At 34.8% G+C, this 15,553-nt stretch overlaps 1 long non-coding RNA gene across 4 annotated transcripts in view; it reads right to left on the reverse strand.

Annotated features, from left to right (window-relative positions):
* Positions 1-15,553, reverse strand: part of LOC136848616 (uncharacterized) — a 423,332-nt gene that overhangs the window by 151,302 nt on the left and 256,477 nt on the right. For all 4 annotated transcript variants that reach the window (XR_010856069.1, XR_010856068.1, XR_010856066.1 and 1 more), the window contains exon 8: positions 9,041-9,184. This is a non-coding gene — a long non-coding RNA (uncharacterized lncRNA). The remainder of the gene's footprint in view (positions 1-9,040; positions 9,185-15,553) is intronic.

Here is a 15,553-nt window from a genome sequence, read left to right on the forward strand (position 1 = left end):
CGGGCTGCTCTATGAGCAAAAGCCCGTGATGGCATAAAGCCGGTTCAGTCAAAAACACCACCACCACCCTTACAGCCCCTCGTTAACTTGAAGGCATTAGCGCTCCGAACGCGTTCAACTGGTTATAATCGTCAACAGATAACCACGCGCCTCTTCCGTTCTTTGTGTATTCTTTTTCTAATCTTGGATTTTGCAGGCGTCCCAGCATATGTACATGCAAAGATGCCGCTCTCAGATTTGACCATGGTGTCTATAGTGATACATTTATACATACACACATATACAATTAACATCTGCCTTCTTTTATCCTGTCTACCCTCTGGCATGCTTATAAGTGATCTTTTCTGACCTCTTGAACCTCAATCTTTTTTATAACTTCAATAATACTAGAAATTCTTTATCCTGCTACTGACTGTTTATATTCCCTCCTGTGGCCCCCCCTCTTACTCGATAAACATGTCCCTAAAATGTTACAGACTCCTTCCGGCTCCGTCAAGAAAGCCATCTCTTTCTCTGTCACCTGCCTTTGCCATGTAAATCACCCAACACAGGCTCCTTTCATATGCTCCAAACCCGGCCTGGCACTCCCAAAAGCATTCTCTCTTTCATTTCGATTCTCGGAGCATATACATTCACTAATAAAACTTTATCTCCTGTCACATGTGATTTTAAATACTATCCCTCAAACGAACGCGTCTGTACTCTGAACCGTCCGTAGAATCTCCTTGATGCTACAGATCTACACCTTTTATCTGACACAGACTCAATCACTCTTAGTCCTTTCCATTCCCACAAAAAAATGCCTTTTCGTTCTGGCCTCGTAGGTGGCAAAATCTCAATCTTCTCTGCTGAAACACATCAACTATCATACATTTATTATTTTCTGCCACACTCAATACAGATTCAAAATTCAGTCGCCTCTTCTTCAACTAATCAACTATCAAATATCTATTCTATTCTGCGGCGCTCAGGGCAGATTCAAAATTCCCAGGATTTAGTATTTTATTTTTTATTTTTCTTTATGCAATGAGTACCTAGTATGAAGCAACAAAGCCCCTGTCTACTGTGGCTATTTGGTGACACTATGCTGAACAAAGGACTGTTATTTTCTATTCCCAATATTCCACATAAGCAAAAAGGTGGACGTGCACACTCATATACATACATAAGCAAACACGCGCACATAATTATCATGTATGTATGTATATATATTACATATATATATATATATTATATATATATATATATATATATATATATATATATATATATATATATGTATATATATATATATATATATATATATATATATATATATATATAAACAAAAATCCTGAAGTTTTGCTTAGGCGCCACCAGATTCTGCAGCTCCTTTATCTATTTTTGTTTCTCTCTTTTTTTTTTTTTTTTTTTTTGAAGGCCAAAGCGTGGCCCTGGTAGCTAAAAGTGCAATGCACGAGTGGACTTAAAAAGGAGGAATAAAATGATTTGAAACGAAAAGTGAAAAGATTAATGCTGAAATGGCCCTTCGTCCCAGCAGGCAATATTATTAAATTCCAGGCCAAATCATCAAAGCTTAACTTTTAACTGTGAATTTCAGATGACAAAACAGTTTGTTTGATGCAAATATGCGCTGATTTTTCGGCTTAAACCAACTGGGCGGAAAACGCTGGGTATCAAAAATTTTCTTTTCACTATATTTCGGAATAAAATTAGCAGTAGATTGCGGTATTTTCGGGCCGCTGTCGAATTACTGCGTTTTATAAAGTGTTGGTATTTCATTTTACTTTTGTGCCTAGTCATGAATTTATTTTTATTTGGTTTAGTTTGCAAATGAAATTTTAAGTTCGTGGGTCGTTGGGAAATTACAGATCGTTCCCCCACCGCCCTCTAAATGGATGTATTTTTAATAGCTTCAGATATGAATGATTCTCTCTTTTATTTCACATAATTACTAAATTATTGCTTTACTCCCTTATCGTGTTTTTCATCTCACTTCTACTCAATTACATATGCTTCTGTTACCAAGTTGTATTGCATTACAATTCACCTTGTGTTTTACTAATTTATTTGAAATTGCATCTGTTTATCTATTAATTTATAAATTCATGTTTTTTTTTTCTTTTCTAATAATTGATCTCTTCTTTCTGTATTTCCTACTATCTTCTGAACTTCTTTCCAGTGAACACCATATTCTTTGGAAGCTTGGATTTCAAGTCAACGGCCCATGTGGGTTGGTTCCATATGAATTGGGGGTTTTCTTCTGAATAATAATAATAATAATAATAATAATAATAATAATAATAATAATAATAATAATAATAAATACATCATCATTAACAGTATACACATTGCAATGTTACTAGATAACTCGGTTACATAAATAAAAAACAAATCTATGCAGAAATAATAATTATTGCTTGTATAATTTTCTCATTTTTTCTGTTCTTGCTTCCAGAAGGAAAACGTAGGCCAACTCCAAAAACTGTACTTTTTGAAATAATGGAATTATTTTGCATAGTTTCACTACTATTTTTCAAGAGAAAATATGTCAACTTGAAGGAAATAAGTTTAACAATACGCACCGCTGAGTTATTTCCATCCAAAAAATTAGTGAGCACAACCATACCATAAATGTCCCATTTCTCAGCACTGTGGTACAAATATTCAAATGAAAAATTGCCATAATTACTGATAACCTCGAAGGAGCTACACTGTCAGCGTCATTTTTTTTTTATAAAGGATTGTCTATGAGAAATAAATAAATATATGTAAGCAAGCTATTTTGTTGAGTGAATCTAGGTCAAATGGTCTTATACACGTTAAGAATTTCGGTTTCATTTCATTACTTCTTATAACTTCATGAAGATTTTTCCCTACAGTCTATTTATGTTGAGACTTAAAAATTAATTTTCGATTAAGTACCAGTCACACATAGACGCACATCAGTCACTTAATAACCCCAAAGTGACCGTCAAGTTCCCATAGGCCAGCGACATAATTGCGAATCTAGTTATCGCCCTGCGTAAAGGTTTCATTTATGGGCTCTTTTATTTTCTGTTAATGGGCCATAATTGTTCCCAGAACCCCCTTTATTATTTCATTCCCTTTCCATGATCTCGTTCCGTCTTTACTACGTTGGTTATTACCGCTGTATATATCAATCCACATCAATTTATCGGAGTATGTATTTGTCAGGTTTTTAAGTCACAAGGTTTAGTCAGTCGTGGCCTTGAGGAAATTCCTGTGCAGTTTACAAGTGTCGAATCTCTTTGCTTACAAATGCTATCTAGAAATCATTACTGTTTGTTTGGTTCGTAAACAGAACTTCAAAGGAATTGAAATCAGAGCACACATTGCGTTAATATCATTCTGAAATCATTGGAAGTGAAGTTAATGAACAATGTTACGACCAAAATTGACAATTGATGGGTTTTGCGATAACATATGCAAATGGAAAGAGGCCAACTGACGGCAACGCTGAATTGCACTGAAGAAAACAGACATATCTAAATTATAAAAGAATTGTGTAAGTTTAAGGAATGGAATGGGATACAGAATTTGGGCCAAAGGCCAAGGCTGGGACGTATGAGGTCATTCATCCCTAAAAGGGAAATTGAGCGTAGAAAGGTTTGAAAGGAAAAATATAAGAAAGAGCATATGAACGGAGTTACAGTGAAAGGAACGAAAGGGGTTGCAACTTCGGGGCGGAAAGGACGCTGCAAAGAACATTAAGTAATGCCTACAGTGCACCACGTGGGCTGTACTGATGGCACTAACCCCCTACGGGGTATGTAAGTTTAAGAATGCTTTATAAATTAGTCTAAACGATATCAGGATATATCAGTTTAAAAAGCAAGGTTAAAGATTTGAAAAGACCTCAAAAGTTGATGATAATATCTTTTCTTTCCCCGTGGGGAGGGGAGGGGGGGGGGTTAGTGCCATCAGTGCACCTCACCGGGTGCACTGTGGGCATTACTAAAGGCTCTTTGCAGCGTCCCTTCGGCCTCTAGCTGTAAGCCCTTTCATTCCTTTTACTGTACCTCCATTCATATCATCATTCTTCCATCTTGCTATCCACCCTCTCCTAGTGTAACTGCGAGGATTTCCTCCTGTTACACCTTTCAAACCTGCCTACTCTCAATTTCCTTTCCAGCGATGAATGACCTCATAGGTAATGTAAATTAAAGTTTCCTCTTCCACGATAGCGTTCAGAAATCTTATCAAGCACTTTTGAATATTCTCATACGCACAAGGGGACGAGTAGGTGATGAGAAGCGACTCCTCCATCTTACTGTAACTATTATACACCCGAATTGTTACTTTCCGTCTTACTGTATTAGAAATCAGATGAAGAAAGGGCATTTAACCTTCTGATCTGATATAAGTCAAAAGGGACTAGACTCATATTTTTATACGTCAAAAGGGGCTAGACTTATATTTTTATAAGTTAAAATGGACTAGACTTATATTTTTGGAAGTCAAAAGGGGCTAGACTTATATTTTAATAAGTTAAAATGGACTAGACTTATATTTTTGTAAGTCAAAAGGGGCTAGACTTATATTTTTATAAGTCAAAAGGGACTAAACTTATATTTTTATAAGTCAAAGGGGCTAGACTTATATTTTTATAAGTCAAAAGGGACTAGACTTATATTTCTATAAGTCAAAAGGGGCTAGACTTATATTTTTATAAGTCAAAAGGGGCTAGACTTATATTTTTATAAGTCAAAAGGGGCTAGACTTATATTTTTATAAGTCAAAAGGGACTAGACTTATATTTTTATAAGTCAAAAGGGACTATACTTATATTTTTATAAGTCAAAAGGGACTAGACTTATATTTTTATAATTCAAAAGGGGCTAGACTTATATTTTTATAAGTCAAAAGGGGCTAGACATATTTTTATAAGTCAAAAGTGACTAGACTTATTTTTATAAGTCAAAAGGGACTAGACATATTTTTATAAGTCAAAAGGGACTAGACTTATATTTTTATAAGTCAAAAGGGGCTAGACTTATATTTTTATAAGTTAAAATGGACTAGACATATTTTTAAACGTCAAACGGGACTAGACTTATATTTTTATAAGTCAAAAGGGGCTAGGCTTATATTTTTATAAGTCAAAAGGGACTAGACTTATATTTTTATCATTCAAAAGGGGCTAGACTTGTATTTTTATAAGTCAAAAGGGACTAGACTTATATTTTTATAAGTCAAAAGAGACTAGACTTATATTTTCATAAGTCAAAAGGGGCTAGACTTATATTTTTATAAGTGAAAAGAGGCTAGACTTATATTTTTATGAGTCAAAAGGGACTAGACTTATATTTTTATAAGTCAAAAGGGACTATACTTATATTTTTATAAGTCAAAAGGGACTAGACTTATAATTTTATAAGTCAAAAGGGGCTAGACATATTTTTATAAGTCAAAAGGGACTAGACTTATATTTTTATAAGTCAAAAGGGACTAGACTTATATTTTTATAAGTCAAAAGGGACTAGACTTATATTTTCCTAAGTCAAAAGGGGTTAGACTTATATTTTTATAAGTGAAAAGGGGCTAGACTTATATTTTTATGAGTCAAAAGGGACTAGACATATTTTTAAACGTCAAAAGGGACTAGACTTATATTTTTATAAGTCAAAAGGGACTAGACTTATATTTTTATAAGTCAAAAGGGACTAGACTTATATTTTTATAAGTCAAAAGGGACTAGACTTATATTTTTATAGGTCAAAAGGGACTAGACTTATATTATAAGTTATACTCTATAAATATCAGTGTGGCATACCATCAGACTACTTAAGTAAACCCTCCACTGTGGAGTTTGCTGCTTTACTTATCTGTCTTACTAGATTTTTATAAAACCAAGGAGACATTCAGTATGCTCAAATTATCAGCATTTTTACAATCTTCCGTGAATATCGTCAGAGCAACTGTTCTGACGTTCTCCCCAGTAAAAAAAAAAAAATATATACTGTATATGTATATATATATATATATATATATATATATATATATATATATATATATATATATATATATATATATATATATATATATATATATATATATATATATATATATATATATATATATATATATATATATTCTTTTATGACGAGGCTAACATACACTCCCAATCCGCGTTCCGCGTAACTCTTCCCGACATGATTTCCTCGGCCTGTTTTGTGAGGCTCTCCCGACGTCCTCATTTATTCCGCATCGCTTCTTGTAAAAGATGATATTGGCTCTCCTCCCAAGTTTACTTCTCCGTATAACGTCTCCCGGACGAAGACAGCAGAGTGGATCAGCCTCCTGAAAACAGGTAATAACACTCCGCTCAGCTTCTATCGGGGAAATCATAATACGTCGATTCTGAATAATAAAAAGCTTGTTTGTTGCTTCCTAATAACAAGGCTGTTTGCTGACTTCCCTCACTGCGTTCAGATGCTTTCATCAGCAGGGCGTAAAATCAATTCGCGTAATTAATCTCATCCGATTTTCCATCCCTAGGAAGCCTTTAGCTTTGTTATTCATTAAATCACTTGAAGGAAATCTTCTGTGACCATAAAATCAGGGTGTTATCGGGCATAACATACCGTTCTTTATTTTCTAATACTGGTCTGCCGTAATCAGTTAAGAATCCTCTAATAGCTGAGATTGTTATCACATAAATGTTTGTCCTTTAAAGAGCTAATATGAATAGACAAGAATATGCGGAAGAAACAGCAAAGCTCCGACTCAGCAATGATAAGATAAACAGTTTAACATAATTTTCTCTTGGTTGTTAAGCAAAGAAGCGACTACTTATAAAATGTTCTTCATAATTCGTCGGAATTTTTAACATGTGGACAGAGACGACTCCTATTTTGTGGAAGACTGAAGAGAAAGAGAATCTATGTCTCTTGTATAGTGTTATAACTGGAAACGAAGAAACACTAAAAGATTATGTGACTACTAGCGTTCCTCTGTGCGGTATACTACGCCATTCTTTAGGCCTAACGTCAGAATAAAAACTGTCGATTCACTCCTGCCGAGGCAGATGAGGGAAAGAGACGGCAGGAGGAAGTTATAACAACTATATGGTGCCTGCATGCTACGGAATTAATTGGATTGGTTGCCTATAACGATTCAATGTAGCGTTCTCTCTCTCTCTCTCTCTCTTTCCTTTATAGCCTTCCTTCTCGACGACCTCCCGTTTGGTCGAGTTTTGTTGCGTTTCTGATACGGTCTTTGTAGAGGCTTATTACAGTGTGTATTCTACTGATGTTTCTCGTGAGAAGTGGCAGCTGGTCAATAGTTTCTTGCTAAGGAAAACTTATTTGACTTTAGTTTAGGTAGTTGTAAACGTTCATGTCAAGCGGCATTCTTGAATGAACTGCATACTTGTCAATATATGTATATATATATGTATGTATGTATGTATATATATACAGATAGCTGTATGTATATATGCATATATATTATATATATGTATATATATACACATACAAATACAAATATATAATATATATATATATGTATATATATACACACACACATGGTAAGTTATACCTCTAAAAGTGTAAACATGAAAATTCACAGTAGACAAAACCTCCAAATCTATTTAGGAATTATTGAATAATGCTGTTACCTTATAATATTCTAAATAACCCATTTAGCTGTAGCATGAGCATGCATAAACATTATTCTAAGCATGCAAGTCTTTAAAAAGAGCATAATTATGATAGGGAAACTATTTGATGACCTAAAACGAAAGCGTGAGGATTATTTTCAGATCTCCGTCCTAACCCACACGTTTTTAATAGTTTTATTTAATTTCCCTTTAATTGCTTGTTTTCAAGCATAATCATTCGTTAACTTTCTATAATAATCAGCTATTATTTTCGACTGTTCATTCCACAGACTCAATCAATTTTCCCTAAACTGCAGCCTCAAGAAATTTGATTTAAAATAGCCTCAATCAATTTTCCCTAAACTAACGTTTCTTTTAAAGCAGATTCAGTTCTACATCTTTGATAATCAGTTGACATTTTCGTTTATTTATAACATTAAATGTTCATAAAATATTTTCTGCTATGTCTTATGTTACCAGAACATCAAAATCTCATCATGTCTTTATATGTTCAGTCGCTCATCCCGTTACATGTTCCAAGAATAATCTCCCATATGGGACCCAGTGTTCGCCCACAATTAAAGTATATAAATTACAGACCATTCACTGACGTCCCACTTTAGCCATCAAATTCCCCGTTTTCGTCTTCGAGAGAAGAGAGATAAAGGAATCATTCCCTAATGCGCCAGTTTTTATGCCCATTTCGTGTCACGGGTAGCACACGAGAGAGACTTCGCCAGGGACTCGTATAATTTATTTCACCCGCTCTGCACCAGCAATAATCCCACTGTATAGGAGGAGCTGAGTACATGCAGAGGGCGATTTAATCTGCAGGATTAACGAGAGGAAGGGCGGAGAGGCGGCGAGGAGGTTGATGCAAAGATGACAAGATAATGAGCATCTGATCTTCTTCTTCATCATCATCATGAGATGAGGGACGACTTGTAAGGAGAGTTTTTGAGCCCGGTTTTGTCCGAGGGAAGGTGATGCAACCACCTGATACTGGACACGTGTTTGAGGTAAATGTCACACGTAAAAAAAACACACACACACACGCACTCACAATTAAAAACAATGACAGACCATAAACACAAATTAACTTATAATTATAATAAGATGGGAACACAGACCATAAAAAAATATTAAGGGAGAAATAACCGAATTTCCTTCAAGCCTATGTGTAAATTCGCTACAGGAAGCTTTACAATTTGTCAATACTTTACAACTACCAAGCAGTAACTTGAAAAAATAACTCGCCTCACACTCGTTCATACACAGTGACTCTCACCATTCATCATCCAGAAATAAGACATGACAGCACGAATTTAAATCTAACAATGACGCGCAACTAAAGTGTGTGTGACTGCAGGTGGTGAGGAAAAAGTATTACGTCATGTTATGCTTTATAGCTATTACCTGAAATTCACAGAGAATTACTTGAGTAGGCATTTGCCTCCTTCCAGATTTTGCTGGTCCAACCGTGAAATTGTCGAAAATCTTGTAGAGGTTCTATTTTATCCTTTCGAATACAAAGCTTTACACGTAGATATGTAATGGTACCTGTAGAAAAAAAAAAAAACTACAATGTATTAAATCAGTATGGTAGAATGTACATTTTTTCGTCTATATTGGGTATTAAATCTGTACAGTAAAATGCATATTTCAATTTGATATAGTTAGATATAATGAAGAAAAATACAGGGCATCCATTTTAATATCATTCAAAATGAAAAAAACCTTAGCAACATCTAAAAAACGGATACATAGTAATAACAGCGCACATCTGAGACAAGAAACAGGAAATTATCCCAAATCAATAACAACAACAAAAACATGCCTTCACTGTAATGTTGAATGGAAAATTTATAGAAAAACGTATTCGTTCCCGCACATCCAGCAGACATACGCACGCAAGCACGATCCTACCTAAAGCGCGTTGGGTTCAGTTCGTGTTTCGTTGACAAAAACCTCATTCGTCAAGCACACGTGAGAAGAGGAAAATGTGGGTGTTTATAGATGATGCCAGAGCGGAAATTACAAGGAAAAGAAAGGCAACGGCCATATTTGGTCAACATCCTCTTATCTATTGTGACAGTTCTGGCTCTCAGTCAATACTCGTTTAATAGATTAAACCCAACGAAACTGTAAGATTTTTTAACTATTCTCATAAATATTCGATAAATAAAATAAACCCAATGAAAAGAATACGATATTTGAAACATTATACCCTCATAATGAGGCAGAAGTTTACCAATACGAATAGGTAACAGGTAAAAGTAAAAAACAAGTAAAAAATGCGCCGAAGTTTCTTCAGCGCAATCAAGTTTTCTGTACAGTGTATAATGAAGGCCACCGAAAACAGATCTATCTTTTGGTGGTCTCGGTGTAATACTGTATGAGCCGCGGCCCATAAAACTCTCAGCCGGACGTGGTGGCCTGTGTTGTTGCGTCGCCAGAAGCACGATTATGGCTAACTTTAACAAAAAATAAAATATAAACTACTGAGGCTAGAGGGCTGCAATTTGGTATGTTTGATGTTTTGAGGGTGGTTGATTAACATATCAATTTGCAGCCCTTTAGCCTCAGTAGTATTTAAGATCTGAGGGCAGACAGAAAAAGTGCGGACAGAATAAGGTGCGGACGGACAGACAAAGTCGGCACAATAGTTTTCTTTTCAGAAAACTAAAAACTAGAAACGTTCAGCGCTATAAATTATACATATGCGAAATTAATTTGGTTTCTCTGACAGATGCACACGACGAAGAAAAAGGGTCCCCTCGTGTGCAATTCCCCCCCACCTCCCTTTAAAAAGTATGGCAATAAGTGCTCTAAGCTGCTGTGCAAGATGAAATTACAATCTCACATCATCCCGTAAGGGAAATTAGATTTAATATTCAAGAGGTAATTTCGGCCACCATTTCTTCGTATATTTGCTGACTCGTGCCACTCCAAATCTCTCTTTCTCTCTCTCTCTCTCTCTCTCTCTCTCTCTTTTAAGTCGCAGGGAGTGGAGAAGAGACGAATATGTACAACAACTGAATTGAATATAGAATTTAGGCCAAAGGTCAAGCACTGGGACCTATGAGGTCATTCGGCGCAACAAGATTAAGCAACGCTGATATATTGAAAGAAGAGAGCAATCGTGTACATTAAGTGAAAGTTCTTTCATTTTCAGATAACAATGGTATCTGGGAATAAAATTGTCGGTTGTGCATTTACTTCCTTTACTGGTTTGTATCTCAAAAGTGCAGATGTACTAGAAAATTCTGGGTTCCATGGAACCTTCTGTATCTGTTTACAACTACAACTGTCCGACAGTTAATCAACTGTTCGCTGAAATACCATTTTTTTTAACAACTTCAGCAATTTATTTTCCTTCCCATATAGATATGGCATCGTAATATGAAATGTGTTCATATTCCATATACATTACAACATTATAGCTAATGTTAGCTCTGATTTTTAGACTCTGAACTTTACACAGCTTTCGTATACTGAAAAAGTTAAGCATTGAAAGACCCGCTGTTTTCATAAATTTCAATGTTTTGCTCGTTTGCAAAATGGGTACAGGATAAAGCGGATAAAATAGAGCATGGAGTTAAAATTCCTCTCAAATACCGTACTTTTGTACTTGTACTATAAAAAAGTGTAAACAACGTTCACTGTATTAACTGATAAACTTTTAAATAAAGAATTCGCAATGTTTCTACGATACTTCCTTTCCCGAGATCAATACGCAGACGAAATAGGTTGAATACACATGCAGATCTTCTCTTCAAAGTACGATCATAAGAATAATTAACTTTAGTGCAATGCAGAAAAATATAACGTGACTTCGTAAGGGAAATTGGATTTAATATTCAGGGAGTAATTTCGCCCAACAAGTCTTGGCATATTTGCTGACTTGTGCACTGAAAATGCCTTTTTCGAGTCGCAAGACAGGCGAGGAAAAATAGACAACATTGATATAAGGAAGAAAGAAATGTCTCTGGAAAATCTATATAACAGATAGAAACCGTTTCACGTACTGTACATTATGCAAACTTCTACGAGATCTATTTTTTTGTACAAAATACAGTTTTGTATAAAATACTTGCAAGAATGATGCATTAACAATATTTAATTTCAAAAAAAAGTTTTGAGCTATTATTAGATAAACTAAAAAATCTTAAATTTACTTCACGAATATCTGCTTTTCAAAGATCATTATAAGATACATAACGACCAACAAGTAATTAGTTTATTATTATTTTTTTTTTTAATAATCGAGTATCTTATGTAGTACCTACCTTTGCGTTTGATATAAATTCATCTTGTTCTTAAAGATACTAAACCATACCTACACCTATTAATCTACTGTATATATTTGTGATAGTGGGATTCACGACCATAATTACTTATCCACTGATTTTTCTTTTATTTGCTCTTTGCCCACGCTTTTGATGTGGGTTTAATAACTGCAGTGGTTTTACTCGTACCAACGTTCCCAATTACGTAATTATCGCAAGATATGCTGCGTTTACGATGTTATCAAAAATGGACTCTAATAAAAAGTTAATGCACGGGAATAACAGTAGCAATAACAGTAAAGATGATTACAACAGCACAACAGAAGGGCAACAGCGGTAATCCCCAAACAAGGGCAATAAAGTATTCACTGCGTTTACTCGTCAACAACTTATAACAAGGAGGCAAGGCTCATTCTTGTCGTGTAATAAAAAAAACAACAATAAGGAGTTTACTTACAAATAATTATGAGCTGGAAATTTCATGTTACTAAATTTATTGTTTACAAGGTTTTATTTATTTATTTTTTTTATTTATTTTTTTTTTTTTTGTTACTTCCTGCCTGTTGATCGGTTTAACAAACATAATGCACTACCATATTTTATGGTAATTTTTGAGAATATACAGACCTCTTTTTTTCTGTCTTGTCGAAATTTATATTCACAATGATGAAAGAAATTTAACCAAATGGTTTTTGACCCATGTCATATGATATATGAAAATTAAGCAACGCGTTCATTTCAGTTATTTTTATTTGTTTATCTATTTTTTTTTTTATTTTCAGGTAAAAAGGTTTTATTGCAGCCTTTGGCTTACTGTGGAACTAGACGTTTAAAACTCACATCTCAGAGCACAGCATAAGCATCAGAGTAAAATAAACATGATACTGGGAACTTAGAACATATAAACATTTGTATTACAAGAACAACTGCACTAAAATCTAAAGACTACAAACATGATACTGGGAACTTAAAACATATAAACATTTACATTTACAAAAGCATCAGTACTAAAAATTAGAGACTATCTTCACATTCGCAAAAATACAACTGTTCGCAGTATTCCTTGAAAAGCAGGTAAAAATGGGTTAGCTTTATGAGCAATACCAGTCTTTAAAATCTCGTTAATATTTAATGTGGAGGGGACAGTTATGTCAATAAAGGGTGAAAAAAAAAAGGTTGAAAATGATATGACTTCAAATCACTGAATCTGAACAGATGAGGAAATAAAGCATAAGAACGAAATGCTGGTTGGGTAAATAACCTCGTTAACATCTAAAGTGGCGGGGAACAATTATGGCAATAAAGAGTATACAAAAAAGATGGAAATTATATATGACACAATCACTGAACAAGATGAGGAAATAAATCAAAACAAAGAAATGTTGGTTAGCCATATGCAACCACTGCTAGACTTCAAAACCTCGTCGACACGCAATGCAATGAGAAAGCTGTACTTAGGTAAATTAAGCGACATGGCTATAACATTGTTATGTAACCAGATGCCGCCGGGACTGGCAACCCAAACGTAAAAACTCTTCCGATATTTCTATAATAAGATTTCATCATCGTAGATATAATATAACTCGTCAAACCAATACAAGGCCAAATTAAAGAGATAATTAGAGTACATTCATATGAAAATGACCTAAGACAACAAATTTTGCAAATTAAAAATCAAAATATTCATAATAACAAAAACTAAAAAACCAAATAATAAGATTTCACCATCGGAGATATATTAAAACCAATACAAGGTCAAATTAAAGAGAGAATTAGAGTATAATCATACGAAAATTAACGAAGACCAATTTTACAAAATAAAAAATCAGTGTGCATTCATAATAACAAAACACTAAAATAACAAATACAAGGTCAAATTAAAGAAAGGATAACAGCATACTCATAAAAAATAAACTAAGACAACAAACCGTGAAAAAAAATAAGTATTCAAAATAATAAAAACTCAACACTGAGCGTTCCTATATTTTCATAATAAGATTTCACCGTCGCAGACAGAACTCATCAAAGCAACAGAATGTCAAATTAAAGAAAGGATAAGAATATACAAAATTAAAAATCACAACAGTCATAACAGCATAAACTAAAACAGCAAATCTCCACACTGAGTGCTAAATGTGTTATTACCGTGCGCGCGCGCTCTCCACTCGTTCACGTAACGACCCTCTTTCTTCAATGCAGTCATTAACACGCCTTTCGCTACTTAGTCTTAATGCAGGCAATCTATTTGGGAATTGTTCGAGCATATGCAAATGCCAGATGGTGCTACACTGGATTAATATGCAGAGTGTACGACGCAGCTTGGACCTACTGCCTGCTTTGTAAACATCTAGGAGCAATTCGTTTTTATTTGTTGCTGTGAGAGCGCATAATGTCTATCAACCTTTCTCTCTCTTTATCTGTCCACCCATACACGCGCGCACACACACACACACACATATATATATATATATATATATATATATATATATATATATATATATATATATATAAACATATTTACATACATACATGTATACATATTTATATATAGACATATCTATGTAGCCTATATATACATATTTGTGAATATAAATACATATATGTATATAATCTAGAGAGAGAGAGAGAGAGAGAGAGAGAGAGAGAGAGAGAGAGAGAGAGAGAGAGAGAGAGAGATACTGGCACACGACCGAATTTTCGGTACAATCCAACTTGATGATTTCAAATTTCGACCCCTTACAATAGTTCCTAGGCGGAACTCATTAGCATTACGTGGAGCAAGGAAACTGCAGGAATATCGGAATAAATTGTGCGACACGGGCATAAACATAGAATATGTGGAGTCACCAACTGCAAAACCCGGCGAATGTGAATTTGATGATAGCTAAATGGAATTCAATAGCCCTAATGGAACCTTAGGGTATATACGAGGGGATCGGAGCCGATATAAGGAAGCAGGGGGGATTTTATCTCGAAAATTACTTCTCTGGCGGATTACGTAACGTATGGGAGGCGAAGTTCTCGTTTAGCCGGTCCCTTATCCTCCTGGCTTATCTTGCCTGCATTCAGCAGACTGGGATATAATGGAATGGAATATATTCTTTGGGCCAACGGCCAAGCGTTGAGACCTATATGGTCATTCAGCGCTGATAAGGAAATTCACAGTAAAAACGTTTTAAAGGTGTAACGAGGAAAACTTATGAGTTGCACTACGAAACAATCGTTATTAAACAATTGTTACAAGGAATGAAAGGGGTTGCAGCTAGGGGCTTAAAGGACGCTGCAAAGAACCTTGAGTAATGCCTACAGCACACGGCGTGAGGTGCACTGACGGCACTATCCCCCTACAGGAAGCAGACTGAGATAGCATTAGGAATTTTGCATTATTTCTTTTCCACATGATTCGATAACTTTTGAACAGTCTTGTGCTAAATATAATCGTTGATTAGTTATAAAAAAGCAATGACTAATTCCATGCAAAAATCAAGCAAAGATAAAAAAGACCTATGATCTGAACTGTATGAAATAACAGTTACTGAATGGCATTTGCAGACTGTTCTACAAAGAAGGGGCTGATTTTTACGAGCAGCTCTTACCAGCCAGACCCCGGGGAGGTTTATGGCCAAATCAATATAAAAAC

The sequence above is a fragment of the Macrobrachium rosenbergii genome, chromosome 19 (genome assembly GCF_040412425.1).
Source record: "Macrobrachium rosenbergii isolate ZJJX-2024 chromosome 19, ASM4041242v1, whole genome shotgun sequence".
Classification (NCBI taxonomy): Eukaryota; Metazoa; Arthropoda; class Malacostraca; order Decapoda; family Palaemonidae; genus Macrobrachium; species Macrobrachium rosenbergii.